This window comes from Pteropus medius, unplaced genomic scaffold (assembly GCF_902729225.1).
Source record: "Pteropus medius unplaced genomic scaffold, Ma_sr-lr_union100, whole genome shotgun sequence".
NCBI classification, from domain to species: domain Eukaryota; kingdom Metazoa; phylum Chordata; class Mammalia; order Chiroptera; family Pteropodidae; genus Pteropus; species Pteropus medius.
The window spans coordinates 13,961-26,315 of NW_024340849.1; positions in this window are offsets into that span (position 1 = coordinate 13,961).

Genomic DNA, 12,355 nt, shown 5'->3' on the forward strand with positions numbered 1-12,355 from the left:
CTTTTTATAGTAACGTACACTTGCCTGTTAGTTTCAAATGCCCACCAGATGGCAGTAGAGAATAATTTCTCATGACATGTACTTTTTTGTTTATCCCAAGATACACACGAGATGTCCATGTACAAGAACTTTGTTTGACCAAATGTCTTTAGGTGTTATTTTTCTAACTGTGTGAGATAACGAAAGAAATAACTGTTTATGATATGTGCTGTGGTGTTATTCCCAATATGACAACATGATGGCAGCACGGAATGAGTATTGAAGATGATCTACAGTAGGATATTATTTTCAAATTGCCCACAAGGCTACAGCAGAGAATTACTTCATGACAAGCACTCCCGTGTTTTTCACAAGATGCACACAAAATGGCAGCAGAAAACTTTTCATAATGACATTCCACAGAGTTTATTTTCAGAATGCACATGAGATAGCAACAAAATTACATTTTATGACATGCGCTGTGATTTATTCCGAAAATGCTCACCATATGGCGGCAGATGAGTATTCATAACAAACACTCAGGTATTATTTCCAAAATGCCCTCCAGATGGCAACAACGAACAAATTTCATGACATACACACTTTTGTTTTTCCCAAGATTCACACAAAATGGCAACAGAGAAAAAATTTATGGAGACACACGCTGGAGTGGTATTTTTTAAAGGCACACGACAGCAGCAGCACTAACTTTTCATAGGATGCACTGTGGCATTATTCCCAAAATGCTCACCAGATGGCAGCAGAAAATAATTTTTTACACTCACATACACCTGGGTGTTATTTTCAAAATTTCCACGAGATGGCAACAGAGAACAGTTGTTCATTACATGCACTCCTGTGTTAGTCTCAAATTTAACCTGAAAAGGCACCAGAGAAAAAAATAAGAATGACATATCCTGGAGTGTTATTTTTTAAATGCACACGAATAGTAGCAGTTTTTTTCATGACATTCACTGTGATGTTATTCTCAAATAAATAACAGATGGCATCAGAAAACAATTTTGTGATGACATACACCTGGATATTATTTTCAAAATGCCGACGAAATGGCAGCAGAGAATAACTTCATGACATGCACTCCTGTGTCTTTACACAGATGCAAATGAAATGGCAGTAGACAAAAGGTGATTATAATGACATTCCTTTGAGTTTATTTTCTGAATACACCTTACACAGAGGCTGAAATAAATTTTATGATCTGCACTGTGTTGTCATTCCCAGAATGCCCACCAGATGGCAGCTAGGAATTACTTTTTTACTTATGCTCTTGTGTAATTTCCAAGATGCACACAAATTGGAGCGGAGGATGAATTTTCATGATGACCTATAGTAAGGCTTTATTTCCAAAATTTCCACCAGATGCCAACTGAAAATATTTGTTGATAATATATACCTGGAAGTAATTTTTAAAATGCCCAAGAGATGGCAGTGAAAAATAATTTTCACTCCTGTTTTATTCTCAAGATTCACACTAAATGGGAGCAGAGAAAAACTTCATGACGACATATCCTGGGGTGTTATTTTTTTAATGTACACGAGGAATAGCAGCAGAAATAAGTTGTCATGATATACACTGTGATGTTATTCCCAAAATTCCCACCAGATGGCAGCAGAAAATAAAATTTTATGCCACCAACTCTTATGTGGTATTTTCAAAATGTCCATAAGATGGCAGCAGAGAACAGTTTTGCATGACATGCACTCCTGTGTCATTCCCAAGATTCACAAGAAATTGGAGCAGAGAAAAATTTCATAACGACATACCCTGGGGTGTTATTTTTTTTTAATGCATATGAGATATAGCAGCAGAAGTTGTCATGCATATGCATATGAGATATAGCATATGTATATGAGAGATAGCAGAAGTTTAATGCATATGCAAATGACATACAGCAGCAGAAGTTGTCATGATACGCACTGTGGTGTTATTCCCAAAATGCCCACCAGATGGCAGCAGAAAATGTTTATGATGACATACACTTGCCTGTTATTTTCAAAATACCCAAGTGATGGCAGCAGAGAATAACTCTTCCTGACATGAACTTCTGTGTTTTTCCAAAGATGCACATGAAATGGCAGTGGAGCAAAACTTTTCACAATGACATGTTCTTGAGTATTATTTACAAAATGAACACGAGATAGCCGCAAAAATAATTTTGCATGACATGCACGCTGCTTTTGTTCCTAAAATGCCCATCAAATGGCAGCAAACAATATATTTTATTACTTACGCTCAGGTGTTCTTCCCGAAATGCCCACCAGAGGGCAGCAGAAAATAAATTTTTATGATGACATATACTTGGGTGTTATTTTCAAAACATCCACAAGATGGCAGCAAAGAAAAACTTTTCATAACACACTCTGGGTGTTATTTTCAAAATGAACATGAAAAAGCGGTGGAAATAACTTCACGACCAGCACTGTGGTGTTGTTCTCAAATTGCCCACCAGATGGCGGCAGACAATGAATATTCATGATGATCTACACTTGATGACTTGCACTCAGGTGTTATTCCCAAAATGCACACCAGATGGCAACAGAGCATAGCTTTTCATCATGACATTCACTTGAGTGTTGTTCTGAAAATGCACACGAGATGGCAACAGAGAAGAGTGTCTCTCTGCCTTAAGGGCTCTGCCCACTCATTAAAATAAGAATCCAGATTCTTGGTACTAAGCACACTTTGAAATAAATCCTGTTTTAGGCCCTTCGCATGCCTTATCTAACTTATTGCTTCCATTTGCCAAATGAAGCAGGAAATGTACTATCTCCATTTTGCAGGAATTTAAACTGAAGACAGATTCTAACACAGTGCTGAGTCCAGGAACCTACACTCACAAGGATCCTGCTCCCTCCCTAAAGAGGGGCTCCCTCCCTGGACAGTGGCTCTCCCTTCTACAGTGGAGCTCCCCAGCCCCAGAGTGGAGCCCTCCCCTAGAAACGGCGCTCCCCTCCAGGGCAGAGGCCCCGCTTACATCAGGGCTCTTCCTACAGTGGGGCCGCCTCCAAAAAGCTGGGCTCTCCTCCCAGCATGGGGCTCCTCCATGAGAGCAGGGCTCCCCCTGGAATGGGGCCTCCTCCAGAGTAGGGACCCACTGAGTGTGAGGCTCTACTAGGAGTGGGACCCCCCCATAAAAGGTGGTCCTCCACAAGAGTGAGGCTCTTCAACAGTGTTGCTGTTCCCTAAAGAGTGGAGCTCCCCTCCTGAGGAGGGACACCCCTCCCTGAACAGAACTCCCCCTTTTATAGCAAGGCTCACCCCGTAACAGCACAGCACATGTCACCCCCTTCTAGAGTGGGACTCCACTCCTAGAATGAGGCTTCACCCTCTAATAGCAGAGTTCTTCCCTAAGATATGGCTTCCCCACAAGAAAGAGGGGCTCCCTTCTGAGAAAGACAAGAGTAAATCCTAAAATACAGCATGGACTTTGGGTGATTAACACGTAGCAGGGTAAGTTCAGTAGTTATAGGACACGTACCACTCTGGTCGGGGATGAGATACTGGAGGACACATGCCTGTGCGGGGGCAGAGTGTGTGTGTGCGATTTCTTCCTCTCGATTACGCCGTGAACCAAAACTTCTCTGATAAAACCAAAACTTTAAAAAAGGATGTTTCTAAGAATGCTAACTGCATCTGTGAATAAGCTCAGTATTAATTTATTGAAAGAATATATACATTACACTGTGATGCACAGAACACACTATGTAATGTCACACGACTAAAAGATATTTCTCCAGGTGACAGAACTTTGTTGCACCTGGTACAGTCGTCCCCCTTTATCTGCAGGGCACACGTTCCACAACTCCCAGTGAATGCCTGAAACCGCGGATAATATCAAACCCTATATAGACTGTTTTTCCTATACATACAGATATACATACATACATACATACATACATACATACATATCTTTTCACTTAAAGGACGCACTTTATGGCTTCTCTTTGTCATATCCAATTTGCCAGCTTCACTACTTTGGTGCTTTGGGGCCATTATGAAGTAAAGTAAGGGTCACTTGAACACAAGCACTGTGATACCACAATGGTCAATGTGACAAGCAAGATGGCTACTAAGCGACTGATGGGTGGGTAGTGTACAGAGCATGACTGTGGACACAAAGTTTAATGAAAAAAAAGTAACTTGGACTTTATAAAATTAAAGCTTTGTAAAAGACCTTGTTCAGAGATCCAAAAGAAAAGCCACAAACTGGGAAAAAATATTTGCAAAACACGTATCTGATAAAGGATTTCTGCTCAAACTATACGAAGGAGTCTAAAAGAAACAACTCCACTAAAATTGGGTAAAGATCTGAACAGCCGCCTGGCCAAGGAAGAAATGCAGTCTGGAGAAGAAGAGGGGTTCTGTGGCGAGTGACCTCATGGTGATCTGATCACAAGTCCCTGACTGGGAGTATCGTGGTGGGTCATCACACCCCAGGCATAACTTCTTCGCTCGGAGGCTCGTCTCTGCCTCAAAAAAGCCCTGACCACTGTCTCTGTGCACCCAGGTGACACCCTTGTGCAATGCCCCTCTCACCCCTCCTCCACAGTGTGACGGCGCGTGATCGTCACGAGTTCGCGATCCAGTCCTGGCCTCGCTTTCTCTCACCCTCATGTCGTCTTCCTGACGTTCCCTCCTCAATTCCAAAGGCATAAAAGAAACCGCAAAACAGACGTTCTCTGGAGCATCTAGAGCTGGCTCCTGAGCAAATCTCATCAGTTTGGCTCAAATAAACTCATAAAAATTCTCTACGTGTTTGGATGTTTCTTGCATCAATAACAGATAGTGAATAAGCTCACAAAAATAAGCTCAAATAAAATCGTATGACATTAGATAATTACAAATTAAAACAACAATGAGACGGCACAGCACACCTGTTAGAACTGCTAACTCCAGACAGAGGACGCCGCCAGCTGCTGGATGGCGACAGTTATCAGTACCCTCATTCATTGCTGGTGGGACACAAGGCCACTTTGGAAAGTAGCTCGGCAGTTTTTCCCAAAGCTAAACGACTTTCACTGTGGGGTCCAAAAATCATGCCTCCGGTGTTAATGCAACTGCTTTTAAAAACTATGTCCAAATAAAAACTAGCATGCAATTATGCACAGGAATTTTTTTCTATCAAAAATGGCTAAAAACTTAAAAATTAGAATGTCTTTCAATGGAAGAATGCATTAAGCAAACTGGGGTACATCATGTGAGGGGGAACAGAACATGTCACTCCAAAATAGGCCTCTGGCATAAAGATTATTTTGAGCTGGTTAATTTTTAAAAAACAGTAGACGCAGAAGAATCTCTGAAAACCAAGGACAAACTGTCCTTTCGTGAGGGTCGTGCCCAGCACGGAGCCCCAGCCTGCGCAGCCAGGCTCAGAGCACATTCCCAGGGTGACCGCTGTGCGAGCAGCTCCATGGTGACCAGTGTACGAGCGGCTCCACGGTGACCGGTGTGTGAAGCCCCTGGGACCAGGGCCTGAGGACCGTTGGCCGTGACCGTCCTGCAGCTCACAGTTTGGGAGCCATTTTCTTTGGGCGAGTTCACCACAAAAGCAGGTGGACCTAGAGCTGTCGAGTTTATCACAAGTAACAAAAAAAGTAGGTAAAACTTCTTCATCATTTGATGGAAAATGAGGCTGCAAACATAGCTTTTAAATCATCTAGAAATGTGCTACGCACCATCCCTGGGGAAGAGCCCCGGCCTTTCGATGTGCTTAGAACACTGGGGACAAAAAAACAGGCGACGAGGTACGATGAGGCCACCAGGCAAGAAAACATTTTAAAGCCACCATCATGACCATTTAATCGAATCCTGGACAATATCTATTGTAAGGTGTATCATCAGTTCACATAACACTAAGAAAAACGCTGCCAATTAATTCATGACTCGTTAGATGCATCGTGACTCAAAGATCTTACGAGTGTGGAAAAAACCTGTGCCTCGGGATGGGACTGGTGGGGGATTCACAGACACGTTAAGAACAACAAATACGCCAGACATCGACCCAAAAACACACGACTTTAGTATGACATTAGGATGATACACAAAAAATTGGGGAAAGAGAAATTCTTTCAGTGAATAGTATTGAAAAAACGAGGTAGTCATCTATGGGAAAATCGGCTCCATCTCTCTCTCTCTCTCTCTCTCTCTCTCTCTCTCTCTCTCACACATACACACACACAAATTCCAATTGGGCAAAAGATGAAACAACGTAACAATTTTAGAAGTGAAAATTAAAAATTTTATATTCTCAGAATCGGGACGGGCTTTCCAAGCACGTCATCCATAGAGAAGCAGCACAGAAAAGACTGATGAACCCACTGCTTAAAAAGCAACACAGAAACCAGCTGTAAGGCAAATGCTGCTCCATCGTCAAAATGAAAAAGACAAAATGTAGTCTGGAAAAATAGACTGGGCACTCGCACCCCAAAGACACAGTATTCCTGTAAAGAAAACGTGGCTGAATGCTGTGAACCCCAAAAGGAAGACGAGGGCTCTCAGGCCTACCAGAGGGACATCCCGTCTTTCCGAAGGACAGGGACCCCTGCCCCCCAGTGATGAGCCTCCTTTTTCCACACCCACCTGGACCCCAGGGCTCCGCCTCTGCAGGTAGCTGGCTTGGGCCGTGGGAGAGAATGGGCCCAGAAGACCCAGGTGGCCAGAGGGCGGAGTGCAGGGTAAAGGGACAGGCTGAGTGGCAACTGCTCCTCCGCCACAGTGACGGGGAAGCCACCGTGGCAGCCGCAGAGACAGCGGGAAGGGCCGAGCGCGGCGGAAGGGCTGGCGACGATGGGCCACCCGAGAGCCAGGCGGGCCTGAGGGTGCTGGGGACCGGCCGCCGTGGAGCTGGCGAAGAAGCGGCCAGAGGCTGACAGAGCGGAAGGGGTGCGGCGCCGAGCCTCCCAGGAGGACGGGGGGAACGAAACGAGCTCAACCAAGGGTGGGGACGGGGCGGGAAAGGAAAGTACGGAGCCGGTGATGGAGAACAGAGGGCTGGGGACGGACACGCGGCGGGCGTCCTCGCGGCCTGGGAGGGGAGGACGGAGGAGGGAGACTGACCGGGAGCAGGAGCTCGGCCTGGTCAGCGTGAGGTCGCAGGGAAGAGAGTGACCCCTGCGCCTCGTCGAGGAGAGGGACAGTGACGAGGCCGGCGGAGGCGGCCGACAGTGATGGGAGCGGAGAACGCGGGGTGTGGGGTCCGGGCGGCCGCCAGCCCGGGGTCGCTGACTGTGCGTGTGGCCGGGGGGTTTGGGATCTTTTCAGGGGTCTTGGCTGCATCTTCATTCTTTTCCCTGGTCTTCCACATATGCCTTTAGCACCCTTCCCCTTGGAGCGCGAAGTTCCCACACCGGGCCAGCCCTCTGACCCGAGAGTGGCCCCAGCCTTGGACAGGACACTTTCTGCCAGGGCAAAGCCTCGGACTCCACCCCACCTGACGGACAGGTCCACGCAGCGCAGCTGTGCGGGGGAGGGGGCGTGCCAGCACAGCTGCCGAGGAGCCTGGAGTTCAGCCCCTCTTGCGAATGCTGCACCTGGAGTGGGGTCCCCAAGGCCCCTTCAGCTCCAGCCCCAGACCAGAGCCTGGTACCCCGCCCCACCGTAGGCGGCCTCCCCAGCTCTCCCTGGGGGCTGCAGTCCGCCTCCCGCAGGCCACTCTGCGGTCTCTCCACACCCGAGCTCTCCGCTCTCAGACCTCGGTTCCTCTTGGTCTGGTCCTGGGCTGCCTCTTTTTCACGTAAAATAATTCTTTGGTGGCACCCACGGCCCCCCAGATGTGGTGACGTACAGAGGGTCTCTAAGCACATGTTAGTTCAAAAACTGCTCCGGGGAAGTTAGGGAGCCAGGAGGGGAGGGCGGCATGAGGCTCACTCGGGTGAGAGCCTGGTGAGAAGGCAGTTGATTTGGGGTGTGCCAAGCTCATGCCAGCTGTCACCGTGAGGCCTCCACGTTCCGGTGGGCAGCTCCCAGGGCACGGATGACGGCACTGGGCAGCGCTTAGCCTGACGTGTTCTTCGTCTCCTCCGAAGCCTTTGGAGAAAGAATGTTACCTGGTGACCTGCACTTGTGTCGTTCCCAAGAAGCACACGAGGTGGCAGCAGAGAAGAGTGTTTCTTTGCAAGCTCTGCATGAAAATGAGGCTCCAGACCGCGGTATGAAGCTCACTCTGAGGTAAATCCTGTTCTAGGCCCTTCGCACGCCTCATCTCAGCCACTGCTCCCTGCCAGATGGGGCAGGGACAATTATTATCTATTTCACAGATGTTTAAACCGAAGGCTGATCCTAACACAGGTCTGAGTCCGGAACCGAGGCCCCCTACATGGGCCAGAAGAGCAACGGGACCCGGACGCGGAGCCACCCGAGCAGACCCCGCAGCACCGGGCTGAACTCGGTCGTTCTACGGGAAGAAAATCCGCACATTACCTCAGGGTCCCGCTTGCCATGATCACTGGTTTCTGGGGTGGGGCTGGGCAGGCAGCTGAGGATGGGGGTGGGAAGGGAGCGGGGAGGGGGCCTGGCCCCTCACAGGGGTACAACCAGCACCAGATCCTGCAGCGATGACTCCCCACTTCTACACCCGCCCGTCCTCCAGCCTTTTACATCTGCTCTTCCCGAGTCCGGGGCACCGTCTGCTCCCGCCATGTTCCCTTCTCTGAGGTTCCAGCTGCCAGGAGCTCCCCGGCGGCTCAGGATGGAGCGCATGGTGGCAGCTTCCCTGTGGAAGAGAGCCTGGGCCCAGACAGGTGCGGGGCCGACTCCTGACCCCCCTCCGCCTCCAGCAGTGCGATTTCAGGCAAAGAGCTAGAAACTCAGTGTCCTCGTCTGTCACATGGGGTAACAGCTCCCTGTCAGGGGCCATGAGGGCGCAGTGAGGTGGTGACGTCAGCTCCTGCCCCACACGTGATCGGCACCCGCTCTCCCTCCCTCTCCCCTTCTCGTCCTTCCTCTACCTCCGAGGGGCCGGACAAATCTAGAGTTTAGCAAATAGTCTCATTTTAGCTGAATCACCTCTCCTATGGGTGCCCGAGTAGCCGAAGTCCCCTAAGCGCTGACGGGCATCTGCCAGCTTTGTCCACAGGGCGGCAGTAACCACACCCCTCTCTGGACCCCAGTCCCCTGCCCCTCTCCACACTCACGGTCCCTGCCTCGGCCCCGGCCAGCCCACCTCTCCCTAGCCTTCCCACCGGTCTCACTGCTCCCTGTCCCTCTCTCGTCCAGTCTGACCCCACACTGGGCCAGCTTGGTCTTTCTGGATTAGGGATGTGATCCTGTCACTTCCTGTGCACAGAGCTGCCCACGGCTTCCCACGGCCTGGAGAATGAAGTCTCTGTCATCAGCACAGTGATGAGACTCTTTATCAGGCCCGTTTCTCTCTTGGTGTCATTTCCTATGATACCACCCCAATTCCGTCACCGGCACCCCAGCTGTCGGCACTCACCTCTGTGGCTGGGTAGTTGGTGACAGCTTTGACAGAGGCACCAGCACTGAGTCCGGGCCTGCAACACAGAAACCCAAATCAAATACAGACTTTAGTTAATAACATATCAATAGCTCTTCATTAATTGTAACAATTCTGTAGAAAACTAGAAAGAGAGGGGAAATTAAAAGTAAAATTGCAGAAATCTATTGCACCAAAGTGGAAACCTAGAGGAAATGGGTGATTTCCTGGTAAAAGTAAACGCTAATAAAACAGACTCTAAAATAAAAAAAATACAAACACACCAACTGGCCATCTGAGCAAGGCTGTGTCCTTGCCCACCTCTCCCTCCTCTGCCCTCAGCCACCTCAGGCCTTGCAGGACCCAGGGCACCAGGGGTGCCCACTGTGCTCCCAGTCGGGGTGCCAAGGCTGCAAGCTCCTCCCAGCAGCCCAGCCCTCTGGGGTCCTCCCCTGGCGGCAGCGATGGAGGTGCAGCTGGAATCCTGTGCACAGTCCGCTTGCTCCCCCTGAGTGACAGAAAGCGCAGACTCTACCCACAAAGCGTATTTTCATTCACACTGTCATCCCAGTTTGGCTCCTGTAAAAGAACGTTTTCTTGGGGACTTTTATACCAGAGTGTCTTCTGCGAAGCAAAAGCTCAGCAACGAGATTCGCTTCAGCTCAGTTCCGTTCGGCGCACAGAGGCGCCCTGGACGAGGGCTGTGCGTGCCGTGGGGTGCAGCCCTCCGATGCTCTGCAGCCTGGGGCGCGGGGGGCAGAGCACGCCTCACGGTCACTGCTGCTGCTTTCTCAGTGTGCTCGGTTTTCCCCCAGACTCAGGGACGGGGAACACAGGTCTCACACTTCAGAATGTCCACAGGGATCGGCAAACCCAGGTTCTTAGAGGAGCTGAAGTTTAGGGACCTGGGGGACAAAAAAGGGGGGATAGCAAGCAACCAGAAGAAAGGATCACGTGTCTGGAGCTGCCTGCCTTCCCCAACTGGCAGAAGCAAGCAGCAGCTGGAGCGGTCTCTCCCTTTGGGCCTCGGGATCAGCAGACACAGGGCTGGCCCCGCGGCTGGAGCATGTGGCCACCTCCTGCCAGGTGTCTGTGGGGCCAGCTCCCAGCGCTGAGCTGAGGTTAAACCATCGTCACATTAGTTGTGTATTTACTGTGTCAAGTAATGTGTTTAGTGCTTTGGGTGACTGTATTCTCGCCTATTTTATTTCGTTTTTATTTAAACCACTTTATGAAGGTATGATTGACATACAAAAAGCTGCACCTACTTAATGTATGCAACCTGGTGAGTTTGGAGATCTCACCCGTGAAACCATCCTCAGTCTATACCATAAACATATCTGTCCACCTCAAAAAGTTTCTTTCCGCCCTATTTATTTATCATTGTTATTGTCATCACTTGTGTGTGTGGTGAGAACATTTACCGTAAGATTCATCCTCTTAGCAATTTTCAAGTGCACAACGCAATATTGTTAGCTGTAGGCACCACGATGTAAAGTAGACCCAGAATTTATTCATCTTGCATAACTGAAACTTTCTACCCCAGATGCCATATTGTGCATTAACAGCGAGCCCAAGACCAACCTGCTAGCACTAAAGCCAGCAGCCACTCACCCCAGGTTTGCAGACCCCACTCAGGAACAGAGCAGAGGGGAGAGGGGGTGTGCTGGGGGCCACTCTGAGCCCATGAGACTCAGAGAGCTAAGGAAACTCCTGCTTCCTGACTTCTGAGGCCCGGGCTCCAGGTCACCCACCCACAGTCGACAACAAAAGGACCTTAAACTTGACCGAGTTAGAGGGCAGTGGGGGGAGGGTGGGGAATGAGCTGGGAACCTGAGTGTCTCCTGGAGGCCAGCGTGACCACATGCCCAGGTTTCTCACCCTTGGCACTGTGACATTCTTCGCGGTGGGACTGTCCCGTGCACAGTAGGGTCTTTAGCAGCATCCCTGGCCTCCACCGGCCACTAGCCGCCCTCAGGACATTCACTAGCTGCCCTCAGGACATTCACGTGCCCTGGTGGAGGCGAGGGCAGGACTGATCCATTCTAGAAGCCCTGCTCTAACCTGCTCCACAGACTGGGCTCTGGTCAGCCCTGGGGCCACCCAGGCCAACTGGACTCACATCTTACCCAGGCGGCCAGGTGCTGGGGTCTCTGCCTCCCTTCTGCACCTCTCCGTCACAGTGCCCTCTCCGTCATTGGCATCAACAAGATCTTTTGATTCAGCGACTCACGTGAGGTTGTCATTTCTCTTCTCTGTTATTCGGATCATAAACACAATTTATCTGTTTCATTATTAAATCCCGTGTTGTTGTTGTTTTTACTGATGAAAACGCCCTTAGTCCTCACACACCACAAGTGTGAGATTTTAAGGTTCCTGCTGCTTCCGTTGAAGACACTGATGAGAGTAAGGCAAACCCAGGGCTTTTTCCTGGGCCTGCAACACGTTTCCTTAAGATCCTAGGGGTTCTGGGGGGACTTGCGAAGTCAGAGATTTGAGGAGGATTGGGCCCGTGTCGGGAGCCAGCACGGGCCCTGCGTCATCGGTGAGGGTGAGCTCGGCAGCCAGACCAGGCCTCGGTGACAGCGCCTCTGGCTGCTGTCAGTTCACCTCGAGGGCAGGGCGCCCGCTCCTGGCACCCTCCCTGGAGAGGTGCAAGACCCCTCCGACCACTTGCAGGGAGCACTGTCACAGGCTCAGAGTGAACCGCAGCCAGAGCCAGGCAGTCCCCACAGAACAGGTGAGGGGGCACCGCAGCGCCCACCTGGAGAATGAAAACCAAGGTCAGTTAAGTGACTTGTCCCAGGCCACCCAGGTCCAGGTCCTCTCTGGGATGCCCAGAACGCACAGTGGACGCACAAAGTCCCAATCCTTCTTGCTGAGCCCCCTCATTTAATTTCACTTACATCTGTGAATACCTC